Below are 16,513 nucleotides of genomic sequence, written 5' to 3'. Positions count from 1 at the left end.
ACTACCAACACACATCCATACATGTGGTATGACATAGTATGGTAGAACACCAAATAACCTTCGATTGGTGGACTGTACCTAGTCCTACATGAACTGTGCAAAGTACCCATGTACTGCCACAGTTGCATAATGTGCTATGCAATGCAATTATACCACTGTTTGTAACCAGGTCAGTTGTACACATACCAGCATCCCTCAGATGTTGTCAGCATTAAAACAGTTGACTGTTGCTGTACACCAGTAAATAACACCCTCATGGTTGGATATGACTTAAATGTACCTGCCCTGGATATGCACATCCCACACTCATACAATGTAAATGAAAATACCATAGCTGCTGTCCTTCTACATACAAGTGGCTACATTCATTAGACATATGCACATGGCAGATAGGCCCATGGCTGCTGAATGATAACAGTACATAAGGTTTGATATCTATGTTGACAGAGGTAATATTCCCTCTCTACTGGTCACCCATGACATCTATCATAGCGTACAACAACCCATGTGGCATGTATGTCATTAGACATGTCCACCTAATGCAATGCCTACATACATACCTAAATAACAGGATCATAGGACCTACACACATGGCCTGTATTGACAGACTCATGCAAATACAGCTATGCTCTGTATGTTCCTGAGTAGTTACAGATGCTATGTCTATGACATGTACAGCCATGTGTGCCCACAGTTCCTACATATACCCCATGTCAACAATTGCAAGCCATATCCGCTGTGTGCTGTCTGGACATTAACCTTATTACCACAATAGCCAGAACGTGCTGGAGTGAGATGTTTACAAGCCACAGACCTTGCACATGCTTGAATGAGTGTAATGCCTAGCTCAAACAGAGCACATTTCTGGCACTCTTCCAGTAATCATCATGAGATGTATGTGTCATATATGAAGTGCTCACTGTTGACCATTACAGTGCCCTGGCTTCACCATAGAACTGTCAAGTAACAGTTTGTGGGATCATGACATGGAATATTGCTGTGTATGTGCCTTGCTGATATGTGCTGTTGGCTTTAATGTACACTTGGCTACTCAGTGAAGGTGGTTGTGTGTCCTACCAGTACATGAATACAACATCCATTATGGTGTAATGCTAGACTAGGTTTCACACATGGTGTGGAGAAGCTGTGGAATGTATCCTCTTGACCTGCTAGTCCACTTACTGATGGAGACTGCATATGTGTACATGTATTCATGTGTGTTTAGATTCCATGTGTGTGCAGTGTCTGATGTTTGAAGGTGACTGTTGTCTTAGTGCATCATGCTTTTGCAATGCAGCCTCAACATTGCCAACTGTATATGGTAATATGCTCAAAGTACAGTAAGCTGTACTTTAGGTATGGACAGATGTTTGGACATGACTACTAAGTGGTGGGGCTACTTTGCAGATGAATGATTATTGAGGACAGCTCACAGGTGTGTTACAGCCATTCCTACAATAACCCGTGTAACTGCTACACTATGGTTCTGTTAACTGAAGTGGAAGACACACAACGTAGAATGCAGTAAGGGTGACACTGAAGGCAAAGCTCTTGACACCTGTAACAGTAACACCTGCCCTGTGTATATATTGTGCATGTATCAGCACAGGTGGCAAAGGAAAGAGACAGTATGCTTTGTAGCATGTGCTGCAATATTCTGTAACTCTGTAATACCTATCATGAGATAGGCAGGTGTTTGATTCACAGTACTGGCAAGTGTGGGTGTGTGGGTGTGTCCATATATGTCACGTATGGTGGGGAATACATCCCAAATGTTTTTCACTCTTCTGAACACTGTGGTAGACATCAGTACAGAGTGAAGTGTAGAAAGAAAGGCATAGGCAGGTGCTTGAATCTCACACATGTCAAGTGTCTTATGTGTGTGACATAGGTGTATATCTTTGTGAATGCCAGTGTGTGTGTGCGTATGTATGGCTGTCCAGTCCCTGTTGTGAGGCTATATTTTACCATAGTGAAATGTTAAGGCCCCCTCCCCCCATCCATTCAATGCAATCTAGTATCCCTCTTGATGTCATCAATCTTAGAAAGGCATTCTAACTGCCTGTAAACATGTACACCCTGGGGTGACCCTTGTTGTTACATAGCCAACTGATGAACCCCCCACTCCACATTCACTCACTGCACTCTAGTATCCCTGTTGATGTCCTCGATCCTAGGCCATTCTGACTACCTGTACATGTGTAATCTCTGTGGTGCATCTTGTAATTGCGTAGTACTATTATGATGATTTGCACACAGGCAGGGGTTCTCATCACAACACTGGCAACTGTGGGCGTGTGTGTGTGTGTGTGTGTGTGTGTGTGTGTGTGTGTGTGTGTGTGTGTGTGTGTGTGTGTGTGTGTGTGTTTCAGAGTGTGTCTGTGAATCCCTGAGTGTGTGGGTGTGTTACTGTGTCTGTGAATCCCTGAGTGTGTGGGTGTGTCTGTGTTTGCATCCTGTCATGAGAGCGGGTATTACTGCTTCCCAATCAGAAGCCACTTTTTTCCACTGGCCTTTACCCTTGTCATCTGCTATACCACTCTTTTGCCTCCTCCTCGCTCCAGGTAACTATACCTGTGATGTCAGCAACTATGGATGTGATGGCTCTGAACACAGTAGCTTACTACACAGCTATCATGCTCTTGGATCATTAGATCAGTAAACATAATTAAAACGTGGGAGATTAAAACTGTGATGTGGAAACTACAAAGTGCATGCAGTTATAGTCATACAGACCTGTGAGTAGTCAACATTTACATATGGGACACTAACTGCAAACACCGACATTCCCTGGCACATACAATTACACCTGAAAGAGGAGGGCAGAACATCAAGATCAACATGCATTTACTGTTACATATGATACATACTGTCAAACATACCAAATGCATTCTAAAACTGTAATACATGGTACGTCCATTGCCTATCAAACACTACTCAACAATATTAATCTACAATTGTCTTCCTAGTATGTTCACCCTGTGCATCAGACCATATGAGCATGTCCCTGCACCGATGATGTGGATGATAGGGATGCGGCACAGGCATCATCACATGCACAGGATGATAATGTTTGCCAGAGGCCTAGGCTTCACCATTAGATGACATCATGTGTGTGTGGGTTAGGGCCTTTGATATCATTAGGCATGTGTGGATGTTATGCGTGTGTATGTTGAGGTGCCCTACATTTGTTTCTGATGTGTGTGTGTGTGTATGTATGCACACAGGTCTGGCATGTGGCTGGCCTACACTGGGGTATTATTGACATCTGCAGACTGTACAGGGCAGGTTCCACAGTTCACGGTGTCCGGCCACATCTGCCAGGGGTTGCACGGGCACTACCAGGCAGAGGTCCAGATTGGGAACTGTCTGATGACACATGTCCACTGGAACCATGTCCCTGTTGGGACCATCCAGGACCCCATGCACATGGCCTGCTGTGTCCTGGTATGGACTGCACAGCACCAGCTGCACTGCTGCTGCTACCGCCACTATGGGAGCGGGCATGTGAAGTAGCATGTTCACGTAGACCTTCAACAGGTGATTTAGCTGGCCTATGTCCACGTGCCCAATGCCTCACTCCCACCAGATGTTCCAGCACAGACATTCCACGCTCGAGGATTGACATGCCATGGTCAAGGACTCCCACCATGTCACCCAATTGTCTATCCAAGATATCTGCAAGATGATAGTGAGCATTTGCAATTGCCTGGATGTTGTCAGTTAAAGAACAGACAGCAGCCCTCTGAAGCCTCAGACCTTTGTTGTGACATTCAGTACGTGACTGTGCCTCCATTACAGCCTGAAACATGTGTCTGGTGACACCAGCTGATGTGCTTTGTCTTGCAGGGGCATGTTGGCCAGTGGTCCTCCTACGAGCAGCTCTGGGCACATGTCTGTGTGGGGCATCACCAGTCAGTTGGCTGGGATCATGGTGTGCAGGCACCCCTTCCATAGTCTCCACACTTCCCTGTTCCATGCTACCATCTGCCAACTGTCCTTCCTTTATGGCCACTGGTGATGGGGTATGTGTAGGCAGGAGAACTGTGTGCGGGGATGAGGGGGATACAGGTGGAATGGCAACCAATGGCACAGATTTAGCCCCTGACAACCCTGCCTGTGCCTCAGTCATACTTTCATCATCACTGCTAGAGTCTGTGGGAACACTAACATCAGGTGGATAGCAGGAGGGCACCGCACCTACATCAACACCTGTGAGGGGCAGACAAGAACTGTACATTACATCTTATACAGCACAGCCCACACACAGACAGACACACACAGACACACAGACAGACACACAGACAGACACATGCTATGGCACCCAACGGCATGCAACATGCATGTGATATGGCAGATGGCATTCAGCTTACACAATTATAGTGGTAGTTATCAGACATCCCTGAGTTGCACAAAACAGCATGCATGTGTTATAGCAGAAGGCATGCACCTTACACAATTATAGTAGTAGTTAGTATACACCCCTGTGTTGCACCATCTGTGTTAGTAGCTTATGCCCCATACCTGAAACACAATGCATGCACTATGCACAGTTACACTGCACTGCCATGTTTTGTGCAACATACCCCACATGTTAACAGACCATCGCTGACCTTTGTACATCTGCCACTGATGCTTTGTGTTGGCCACCGCCCCTATGTGTGAGGAGGACATGTGCAGAAGGGTATGTGGAGTGAATACTATGTTTGCCAGAGCCCTAGATTGCATATCTCCCCCAAAGCAATGCATGTCTGTTCAACATTATTCTGCCTACCCCTGAGCTGAGTCTACAGACAATGTGCATGTAGCTGTACACACATTTGACATGGCTGTCCCTACTTTGCAATGGTGCCACAGACCAGCACAGGTTAACAGTACACCAGCCTGATGTGTGGCATATGACCTTTCCAATCAGATGTAGTATGACACGTCTTCTGCTGATGTGTTGAATGACATGCATACATGTGTAACACAATGGTGTCCTTTCAAAAGTACAGTAAGGTAATGGTGTCCCAATGCAGGGACATGTTATACTAACATGGACCTTCAGCTGACGCAATGTTGTCAGTCCACCCTACAAATATGCAGTGAAATAGCTGATGTGCATAGCCATTGCAGGGCATCATGTGACTTCACTATTGCTATACAGTGTGAGTTACAGACACAGTTCATAGCCATGACTGTGTTCAGATACAATACATATCTAATGTGGAATGTGACCCACATCACTGAGGTGTATACACACTAAACCCTAATGAGGAATGTGTGACACAAGTCACTGTAGGGTATAAAGATGACACATCTGCAACCATATTACTGATGCCTGGCAACTATGCCCAGACATGGCTAACTTAGCAGTACTCCATGTCCCACATGCCATCTGTGTACCTCACACACATGAGGAGCAAGCATGACAGTGATGTCTGACACCAGCAAGGTGAATGTACTGTATCTGTGGCCTGCTGTGGTTGTATGTGTATGTTGTGCAACACATGTATGTATTTGGATACTGTATAGGTGAATGCTTTCATGTCGTGACACACTTAAGATGTTCAAGACATGTTATGTGGTGGTTTTGATGTCATGCCTACACAAGCTGTGCACAGGCTGTGCACAGGCCTGTATGATGTTTAGTGTTTCACATCTGCAATATCGCCATTACACAAAGGTCATAATTGTATTGTGTTGAGCCAATGTACAACAGGGTGTACACACATGTACATCACTTCTACTGTGTGTGTTGCTTCATGTCTCTGGCCATCTTCCATGGCCATGTGTACACATGTCTTGTCCAATGGTTGTGATGGGCATCTATGTCACATGTCAGTGTTATCCCATATGACATGCACCCATAGATGTCATATGCTCCACTGAGGACAGAATTATGCAGACAAAGAGTGGTATGTTTGGGATGTGAGACATAATGTTTTGCAGGATAGTTGAGCAGTGTTGCAGTCAGCTCACTATATGTCATGGACATGTCAGATAGCACATGACATTGTGTGACCTTCATAGCACGGGTATAATCCACAAGGGTGAATGCTGTGGGCTGGTCATACTCCAGCTCCAAAACATTTAGAGTGTGTGCACACATATGCTCTCTGTATAGTACTGTTTGTATTCCCCACTTGTGTAATGCTGATCTGTAGTACCTGTCCCTACAGTGAACCACACCTCCACCATTGTATTCACAGCTGTCTACACATCGGGCAATGACAGTTTATAAGGTTTAGTGTAGGTGTTTCACATAGTCTTCAATTATTCCACATGGGTAACCACTGTGATGCATTGCAGGTCTGACCAGTGTATATTAACAGGACCACTATACATTATGTGCATGTGTATTAAATGGCCACATGGCAGATATCATGCAATTAATATGATCTGTGCATTATTAAGCCTGGCAAATAACAATCTCACCTGCAACAGGCTGGTGTCGCTGCAAAATGCCAGAGGTACCTAAATAGGAGTGTCACAGCAGTAAGATCATTATCCACACCTGTGTGATAGCTACAGGGTGTAATGTCCATGTTAGAACATAAGCCAGTAAAATAGACTATACTATGGAGTATGCACATCTGTGCATACATAGAGTAGCAGACTATAGTATGTGGCATGTGTGCATACATGCCTTGCAAATGATGTTACATTACATATTGTACAGTAACACATGCAACTATATGAAATATAGTTGTGTTATATGTGCAGTAGTGACTTACCAGGCAACTCCAGGCTTTGTGGTTGAGAGACACCCACCTCCACAATACCAGCTAAAGCTTGTGGATGGAGGTCTGCAGGTATCCCCAGGTTGGCCATTAGCTCCTCGGTACGTGTGAGTGGGAGCTGGATAAGTGGCCCCCCACCTGTTGCAACTTGTTCCCTGGTGATTGCATTAGCATACTGTTTCGATATCTTATGAGGTCTGTGCAGTGTCAGCATACCTGCTGATAGGTGTGATTGTGGCCAACAACATAATTTACCCTCCTGCAGAGTTCCTCCCACTGGGCATCCCGCTGCTGTGCATCCTGTGGCACATGGCTGAAGATTGTTACATGGTTGTCAAAGATGTATGGGATGAGGACCTCATCCTCCAAGTGGGTGTATGGTGGCAGCCTGTCATGCGGCATAGCACCTGGCATGAAGACATAATGGTAGAGACAGGTCACAGTAACTCAAAGAGAAGTACAGAAGTACAGCTGAACATAAGTGTGTATCACATTTATTAAGATTACAAATATGTCTTTGCAAATCTACATGACACTAACACCACTGACATGTTTAACTCACACACATTTGACACTTACTGGTGATTTGATGTTATCACAATATATGTGTGTATCAAGTGATGACATTGCTCATACTCCATGTGGATGTCTTGATGTGGGCATGTCTCTTTGCCTGCACTGGTGATTTTACCTATCAGCACATGCCGGGATGTGTTCACATTAATGCAATAGATCTTAATGCTGTGTATATGTCACATATATAGTCATACACAACCTTAAGGGACATGACCTGTGACCCTGCAGACCTGCTCATAGAAAGTTGTACATGTATGTGTTTTGCCATATACATCTACATGGCACTGTACAGCTGTTTAGCATCTTGCCATGTATTACCCATGTTGCACATGTGATACACATGGGACAATGGCTAGCCTGATGGTATTTGCAGGGTTGGATATCAACTATAGCATGTATGGTCATAGTGAACTAGTAGGCTATATGCCCTGGGACATTTATGAGCCTAGGCTGAAAGCTTACCTAGCTGTAGCCAACAGACAGGTAAGTTTCAGTGGCCAGTTCAAGCAGTGCCACAGAACTGAGCCACAGGGTTACTGATATATATGCCATGCGGTCATCACACCATGTCACAAAGAGGGTCTATGTGCAGCTTCACTGGACAGGGATGCATAGTATGGCAGGAGTATGTAAAGTGTATGGGACAGAGATCTGTCAGGCATGTTGTGATCCTTGTACTAGAAAGGTGGATGTCCATAAAGTATGTGCTTATTTGAAATCAGGATGTGTAAGTGTAGCATGTCCAACATCTCTGGGTTGGATACAGCTTTATTCAAGATAGGCATCATGCAACATAGTGGAGCTAGGGATTTGGAAGGCCAGTGTAGGCCATTTGAACATGGCCAATAACCCTTAAAGGAGATATGTGATCTATTATGGATCACTTGAGTGTTGAGTATGGCTGAACAATGATCTCTATATTCATGGGTGGCACCCTGTCATGATTAGAGGTGCCACGTATGACTACCTGACTGGTGTGATGAAACAACTATCAAAGGAAAGACTACTGTCCAGCTGCATCCCATACAAACATAGTTTCTATTATGTTGACCGCTGCCTAGGTGGTAGTTCATGGGTACAGGGTTTTTAACATAGGGGATGACAATTCGATACTTAGCTGTCAGATTGTGGCCATACATCACACAGCACACATCGACCCACAAAGGCCCTTCTGTATGTTGACCGCAACACACATTGAGTCAACTATTGCTCCTAGTTCATAGTCATTTGCAAACATCAATAGGCAGATGCCGTCTGTGTTAGTCTGTGTGGTATAGATAACACAGAGGGGGGAGTACCAGGAATTAACCCTGTATTACTGTAGCTGACACTGGTTTGATGTGCGTGTATTAGTCAGACACCTTCTGTAGTGTTGGTTCTGCCAGCAGTCCAGTTGCCAACCACTCCTGTGACATAGGAATATACACCTAGTTTACTGAGTGTAGCTGGAACACAGTATGGGTGATGGTGTCCTAAGACCTGGCATGGTCATGATATGCTGTGTGAATCAACCTTACTGTCATCTATATCTGTACTGACTACATCAAATAAGTTGATCACTGTTCATGGCCTTACAAACCAGAGTCAGCAGGGTAGTAGTGCACTATTTCCCATTATCAGCGGTGTCTCCCCCTTTGTGGGGTGTGATAACTGTTGCTGTGCACCATTCAGTGTGTACACAGCCTGACATAAAGCTATGATTGAACATGATGTGTATGTGGAGAGCAAATTGTTCTGACATTTCTGTAGGATACACCCTGGGATGTTGACAGGTCCCATGAAAGCTGTATGTATGGCTTTACAGAGTGCAGCTTGTACCTGCATAGTTGTTATTACAGGGGCTGTGTAGTATACATGGATATATAACTATGTGTACTTGTTGGGGGGAGGGGGGAGTGGGTTTGGATTCTCTAAGACCCTATCTGGATGAGCAGGTGCTATTTCTGCAGATGCAGTACTTCCCATGCCATAGTGCTGTATAGCACAGCAGGTCTTGTTGTTGCCATTATGATTCATGACACAGCTATAGAATGGTCTGTGGTGGGCCTCATACTATGTGGCTGATTAGTTTCACAGTAGCTTTGTGTGGTTTTATATGTTGTATCTGCATCTTACTGAGTCTGACCAGGGATCACCTCCACTCATGCGTGTTCACTCCTGTAACAGTTGCTACCTTCTGTGGTACACTTTAAGGCAGGGTACCACCAGTTTGCCTTCTTGTTTGTATTTAGTTGAATCTTGGTTCTGTTTCAATGGCACAATCACTGCACTTGTGTGAGTGCTTAAAGTTCATTTGTATAGGAGTCAGCATTTGCACATGCATTGTCCATCTGCATGGGTGCCATGACAGTCACCACTTCACTCTTAAGAAGCATAACATTGGCTTTTGAGACTGACTATGTGTAGCATACTGTTAGCCCTGTTTGTGTGACTATGATGATCCAGGTCACTGGGGTTGATGAAATCCAACATGCATTGAGAGCAGGTGTTGGTACATGAGGAGTCTTCCCAGTTCATAATGGAATAGTTGAGAGTAGCCATTATTATGGTTTTCTGTCTCAACCCTAATATTCCTCATTACAGCACAATATGACAGTTGGGAATTCTGAGGCATGGTGGGTGATCTGTCACAAGGAGCAATTTGGATTCCACTTTGGCACAAAGGTAGTTGCTCAGCATAATGCATCTGAAGTTATGCAAGTGCAACTAGTGTGGGGGTGTACATATCCTTCCAATAAAGGATAATGGGCAAGAGGTGAGGTGTGTGTTATAACATGATCATGCAGATGTGCCCTCTGGAGCGTTGAACCATATCTTAGTCACTGCACAGATATGTTCTCCATGTTAAGAATAGACATACGTGAGTCCATACTGAGTTTCTGAAATGTATTTCTGAGTAGCGAGACCTGCAGTTCATTGCTTGGCTGCCCTGTTACAGCAGTGGACTTTCACTTGAACTTTGCATGAGGAAGGCACTATAGGAGAAGCATGAGCCCTAGCCAGTATCCAGATTCCCAGGGGTGACAGTTGCAGGCCCTGTCTCACAAAGCATCATGGTCTGTCAACCATGTTATCCCAGGCAGAGAGATACTGGTTATGCTTTGAAATGCACCAGTACATTAGACAATTGTGGGATACAGTCCTTTTGTCCCTGTACTGCAGTATCATTCTGGCCAATGGCAGAAAGCTACCCAGGCCTTGGGACATACCTGCATGGGATACAAGACGTGACAGTTCCTACATGTGTGTTTCCATGCAATCCAGGCTACTGCATCACAGGTCCTGCACAACAACATGGAATATGCCAGAGCCAAGTGTATAGTTCAAAAGGTGGTCTGAGTGTATGGGTATGTGGCTAATCATGGCAGACAGGCAGTTGACAGTATGTTTGCCCTTGTATAGGTTGGTGTGTAACATAGTGCTAGAGTTTGCATTCACAAATGAGTACTGTTGGGCATGTTTCCGGCCACGTGTTCTGAGGTGTGGCACAATTATGCAAACTATGTCATACAGTTTGTGTATTTTGTTATCTGTCTATTCCAGCTTGGGAAGTCACTTGCTTGGCCAGATACTTAGAAGCCTCTGTGAATGTGTGTGATTTCTGGTAGTATGTCCTTACTGTGTTCTGGTAAGGGTATGTGTTGGTTGTGATGATGAGATGTATTTGTTAACCTACACCTCATAACTGTCCAGTCCAGTCATGGCTGTAGACTGGACTGCCTTCCAGCTTACCCCTGTAGCTGCATCCCAGACAATGTGTGGGGTGTGGTATTAGGTGTGTTTGGCAGTGTACATGGCATAGAGATTACATTCCCGCAGGATGGCCACATACACAAAGCTGACATTAGTAAACACCAGTAGCTGACTAGTGGACATGCCTGTATGAGCATTCAGTACTACAAGTACCAAGTACTGTATTTAGTGTACTTATTGCTTATGAAGATGTTTTAGACAGTGATGCTCACAAGTAATTTGTGTTATGGACCTGTCAACACTGGCTATTACAGAAACATAGTAGCTACCTTTAGCAGCAATCCTCCTCTGAGGAGCATGTCACATCCTGATAGTTGATCACAGATGATGCAAGTGTCAACAGGTCTGTATCCTTTTCTGGATATATACTCACATATCCACCAGAACCATGAGCTCTGTTGGGCACAGACATCCACTCCCGAAACACAGTCATGTATCAATAGACTCTGCTGCCACTATCAACATGATCAGGATATAATCAGATAGTGTAAGCCATCACCTATGAAGCAGCTATTACACATGGGCAGCAGTGTCCTACATCTTACACTCCTACTGCAGATGTTACACTGGAGTTAAAGATGATATGCAACCTGTTTCATTACCAGTACTGTGCACTACCTTACATACAGTATTTGCAAGTGGTTGTTATGTTGGCAATGAGAAGTTAGGCTACACAAACCTGAAAGTTCAACCAGTGTGTCTCTACTCTGAATATCCACTCTATGTAGGTGTGCACATAGCCATTTGGCCCAGCCCTGTAACAAGGGTCACTACACATTTGCATAACATGTACACATGCACAGCTGTTATTGCTTGCAAACGATACTAGAGAGGTGGATATTACATGAGTTATGTGCATGGATAGTTACCTAGCTCTTCCAATTACCTTTGCTATCATGCTGCTAAACTGTCAGATGAATACAAGTCATATGTATCCTGTTATTGAGTATTGTAATTGCCAATAGACATAACTAATGTTTGCATAACATAACAGAAATGCTATGTAAAATGGAATACGTATCTGCCTAAAATACTGTACATTACACAGTTATTGGCACAATAACCCACAATGCAAACCATATTTGCACAGTAAGCCCACCTTTGCAATGTTCATCTTACTTATACACCCATACATATGTCTACTGTTACAATATATCAACATAAACTAATCCCCTGTTATAGCACATACTTGTTGAACCAAGCCTGACACTGACAGTGGCTGGAAGAGAATTGGTGAGTTATAAGCCCATATATATCATCCCTTGTGGTGTATGAGGAGTTTGCCTTGTGACCTACAGCAGTACACACATAGAATACTACAAGCATCACTACTGCTCAACAATACATCACTACAAGATAGCTATTTCCACTATATGCATTGATTACACTGTAATTCTTACAGAACAGGTACTACATACACAGACTTACTAAATGTTATACATACCTTCTTAGTAATTGGAAGTGTTATTGACTGGTATATTACTCGTTTTCAGTTTGTGTTTCAGTATTTTGTACTGTTCTACAGGTAGATACAGATGGTTTGAATGTGTGACAAGGCATCCTTTTATAGTTAGAGATCAGTAACATGTGCTATCCTGATAACCAATTGGTGTTCCTAAGTAGTTAATTACATGCACATCAGCTGTGCAGCTACTGCCTTAGCCAATACCATGGCAACAGTGGAGTATAACTGAGTACTCCACTTGGGCATTGACCCTTTGCCTTAATTGTGAGGAAGACAGCCTGGAAGTGTTGTTTGAAATCTATTGCAACAGCTGTATGGAGACAACTAATATATTGTGTGTAAAGCCTAGAGGATGTGGTCTAAATGTGAGTACTGCTGTTGTATTTCTGATCATTGCTACTTGTGCAGAGTTTGTCTGTACCTAATACTTGTGCATATGTTTCAGTCTGGCCAGGATGTTTGACCAGCTCAAGGCTGCATGGCTATGCACATAATGTTAGGGGGTTTACAGTGTGCTTACCAGACATCTTTGGTGTTTGGTGTTAATGTGTATCATACTGTGCTGATAATCATTAATCGTTAACACTTCCTGGTGTAATTACTTTTCAACCCTCTGAAATGGGAATAGTTCAAACAAACCCTGTAACATCAGCAGCTGTTCCATTGTACAACAGTAACTATTTCACATAGGGGTTGGGAAAGTGGCCTAATGGTTAAGGTGTTCGCCTTACAAACACAAGGTGCAGTATTTGAGTCTCACAAGGGATAATTGGCTAGGCTTAAAATGGCTCGCAAGGGCAGTTAGCTTAGTACTAATCTATGAACCTATGAACCTATGTTAGTGTGTCTGTGTCCAGGTATGTTAAGGTTTCAGCAGATATCGTACAGTGGGTGAATAATTGGTTATGGTATGACAGTATGTATGGTTGTAATTAGTTTGGGTGTGAAGGAGTTGCTGGTGGGTGTACATAGCAAATGCAGGTGTGTAGGAACCGTTTTTATACATCTTCTATATGTGTGTGGGCGTTCTTTCCCTATGTGAACACCTATCCCTTAGTGGACTAATACTATGGTGATTGCAGGATGATTCATTAAGGCACTGTTAAATGCTTCCTGTATAGCATGCATGTACTGCTAGTCCTTTTGGCTATACATCGCAATGTAATAACGTTTTACTAAATTAAAGCTGTCTGTGTATTTCTGTCATGGATATTTGCAGTCATTGTAGTTGTGTTGGTGACTGTGTCCATAGAACATATTTGTAATAGTGTATTGACATATATTCTTCATATGTTATGTTCATATTGTTTGGGGGGGGCAGAATGTGCGATTGCTATGGTCCATGTTATACTCAGACATGAACACTTCAGATGCTGTATACACACATGTATGTATGTATGGGCGATTATAGATATATATATATGTCTGTACTTCCATAGACGTGTAGATGTTTTATATATATATATATATATATATATATATATATATATATATGTATATCTCTATATGTCAACATGTATCTATGTATGTTTCTCTCTCTCTCTCTCTCTCTGTATATATATATATATATATATATATATATATATATATATAGCATACACCTTTCATTGCAGTCTGTCCTCTTTCCACACAATCCTCCCTTTTGTGTTTTAACATGTCTGAATACACAACTGGCATAGGTATATCTTGGGTAGCTTAGTGGTAGGATACTCTGAGGATGGTGTACATGGTTGCAAGTTCTAATCCTGGAAGGGGTTATTATTTTACCTCTCAGAGTAGGCACTGGTAGGGAAAGTGTGAATAATGCACATTTAAGTGGTTGTAAGCAGGTTTGCCCGTGGACTGTGCAATGTTAAGCAAAGGTTAAACCTGTGAAGCACTTATCCATTTAACCATGTTTAAGTGCCGCTTACCATCGTGCAAACCCGCGCAAACCCGCTTACAACTGCTTAATAGTGCTTTAATCCACCTGCATCCAACAGCCCTTATTGTGGTCCTCAAATTAAATTAACAGCCCTTGAACTCTTGACCATGAACACCACAGTCACTGACTTTATCACTAAGGCATCTGTGATATGTACAAATGTTATGGTGTTTAGAATATACATTTTACTACAGGCATTACTCACTACTAAAAACAAATGTGACAGTCAGTTGGTGTACATCTGTATGATACATGTTAATGTTCATATGTTTGTGAAATTAGGTGTTGCAATGTGACATGACAGGGTGTATTATGGATGAGAATGGTTCTTGTTTTGTGTCCTTTTTATATTGTCCCCATACTCCATGTATGCCCCTCCAGTTCACTTATTGAGCATCCAACTCAGGCTCTCCTTGATGCATGATTTCATTACCCATCATCCCCCCCCACAATCTCCACATACACAACAACCATCCCTTCTATGGTGAATTATGTTAATATTAATAATAATAATACCAGAGCTGCATGTGTTTTTGTGTACACTTAAATTCCTTTGGATTGCTTCTGTGGCACGAAGTGTGTTCATCGATGTTTATATATATATAGATATATATATATATATATATACATATATATATATATATATATATATATATATATATATATATATATATATATATATATATAAAACTATAGCTGTAACTGTATATATATATATATATATATATATATATGTGTGTGCGTGTGCGCGTGCAGACATCACTGACATGCATATATATACATATATATATATATATATATATATATATATATAGTATTAATTTGTAATAGTTATACATATGTAGACTTGTATATGTTGATTCACAAACTACAGTACATTACAATGTGCTGTACATATGACACAAAGTGACTGACCCATTTGTGGTCAGTACTGTGGAATGCCTATAGTATAAGGTGTAGTCTAAAGACCATGAAACATGTATACAGCTCAGATGGCTTAGTGGTAAGTCCCATGACTGTAGTGTGCATGGTCCAGGGTTCAACACCTGCAATGCTTTAAAAATGTTTTTTACTCCAGAATAAGGCTCATTTAAGCAGTTGTAAGTATGTTTAAAAGTGTTTGTGTGACATTAAAGCAGCAGTTAAACAGTTAAACAAACTTTAAAACGTATAACCTGTGTGCGCAAACACGGCCACATCTGCTAACTACTCAGGATATATATATTTCAGTGAAGTAACGTCTCACTATGTGCATAACATTACATTCTCTGTTGGCTTTACTCTCCAGCACACATGGGTTTATATGGATGTTTCAAATGTTTATTGTACTGATGAATACTACCTATATATGCAAGCTGTGGTTAAGGTATACTTTTTAACATGATAAACATCCCTGACTTTATTGGGATTTGAACCTCGAATGCACAGATACTATGCAAATGCTGTAGCCATTACACTATTGACATTAACGTTGCTTTCGCCTATTTCCTATTTAGATGATTTCTATGTGCAAGCTAGGCTAAGCAAAGGGCGGAGGCACCCAAACCCATAGAACTTCACTTACTCTTGAAATAAAAACATGTAACAAATGAAATGAGAGACTATACATTACATTCCTTACTACATTAGGCATAGCCCCTCACTGACACACTTCAAGGGAAACCTTGATGTGTGAATGGGTAACAAAATATACACCCCTGGGATCATGTGTCCCAGAACCATACAGCCAGGTGGTAGGGGAGCCCCATCCAGTTTTATAGCTGCGAAACCTGTTGGGGAAATTGAATGGTGTTGATTTTTCAGGTAACATGCCCACTTTAGATCACTAAGTGCCCCTATCACCCTCCACCACCCCAGTTTTCACCAGCTTCCAGCAACTCTGCTTGGAATCACTTCATTGGCTATGCTTGACAGAGGCTCAATTATTTCATCAATGGTGCAGAGAAAGCCAACGCACTGTAGCTATGCTTCTAATTGCCCTAATTAAACCAATTAAACATTAAAGGGCTGGCATTTGAAAAGAGGGCTGACATGTACACCAACAAAGGACATTATGCCAAACAACAGTAC

This window comes from Protopterus annectens, chromosome 2.part2 (genome assembly GCF_019279795.1).
Source record: "Protopterus annectens isolate FY-2018-M chromosome 2.part2, PAN1.0, whole genome shotgun sequence".
In the NCBI taxonomy this organism is placed as follows: domain Eukaryota; kingdom Metazoa; phylum Chordata; order Ceratodontiformes; family Protopteridae; genus Protopterus; species Protopterus annectens.
The sequence above is the reverse complement of the archived record's forward strand: the minus strand, read 5'-3'. Positions refer to the sequence as shown.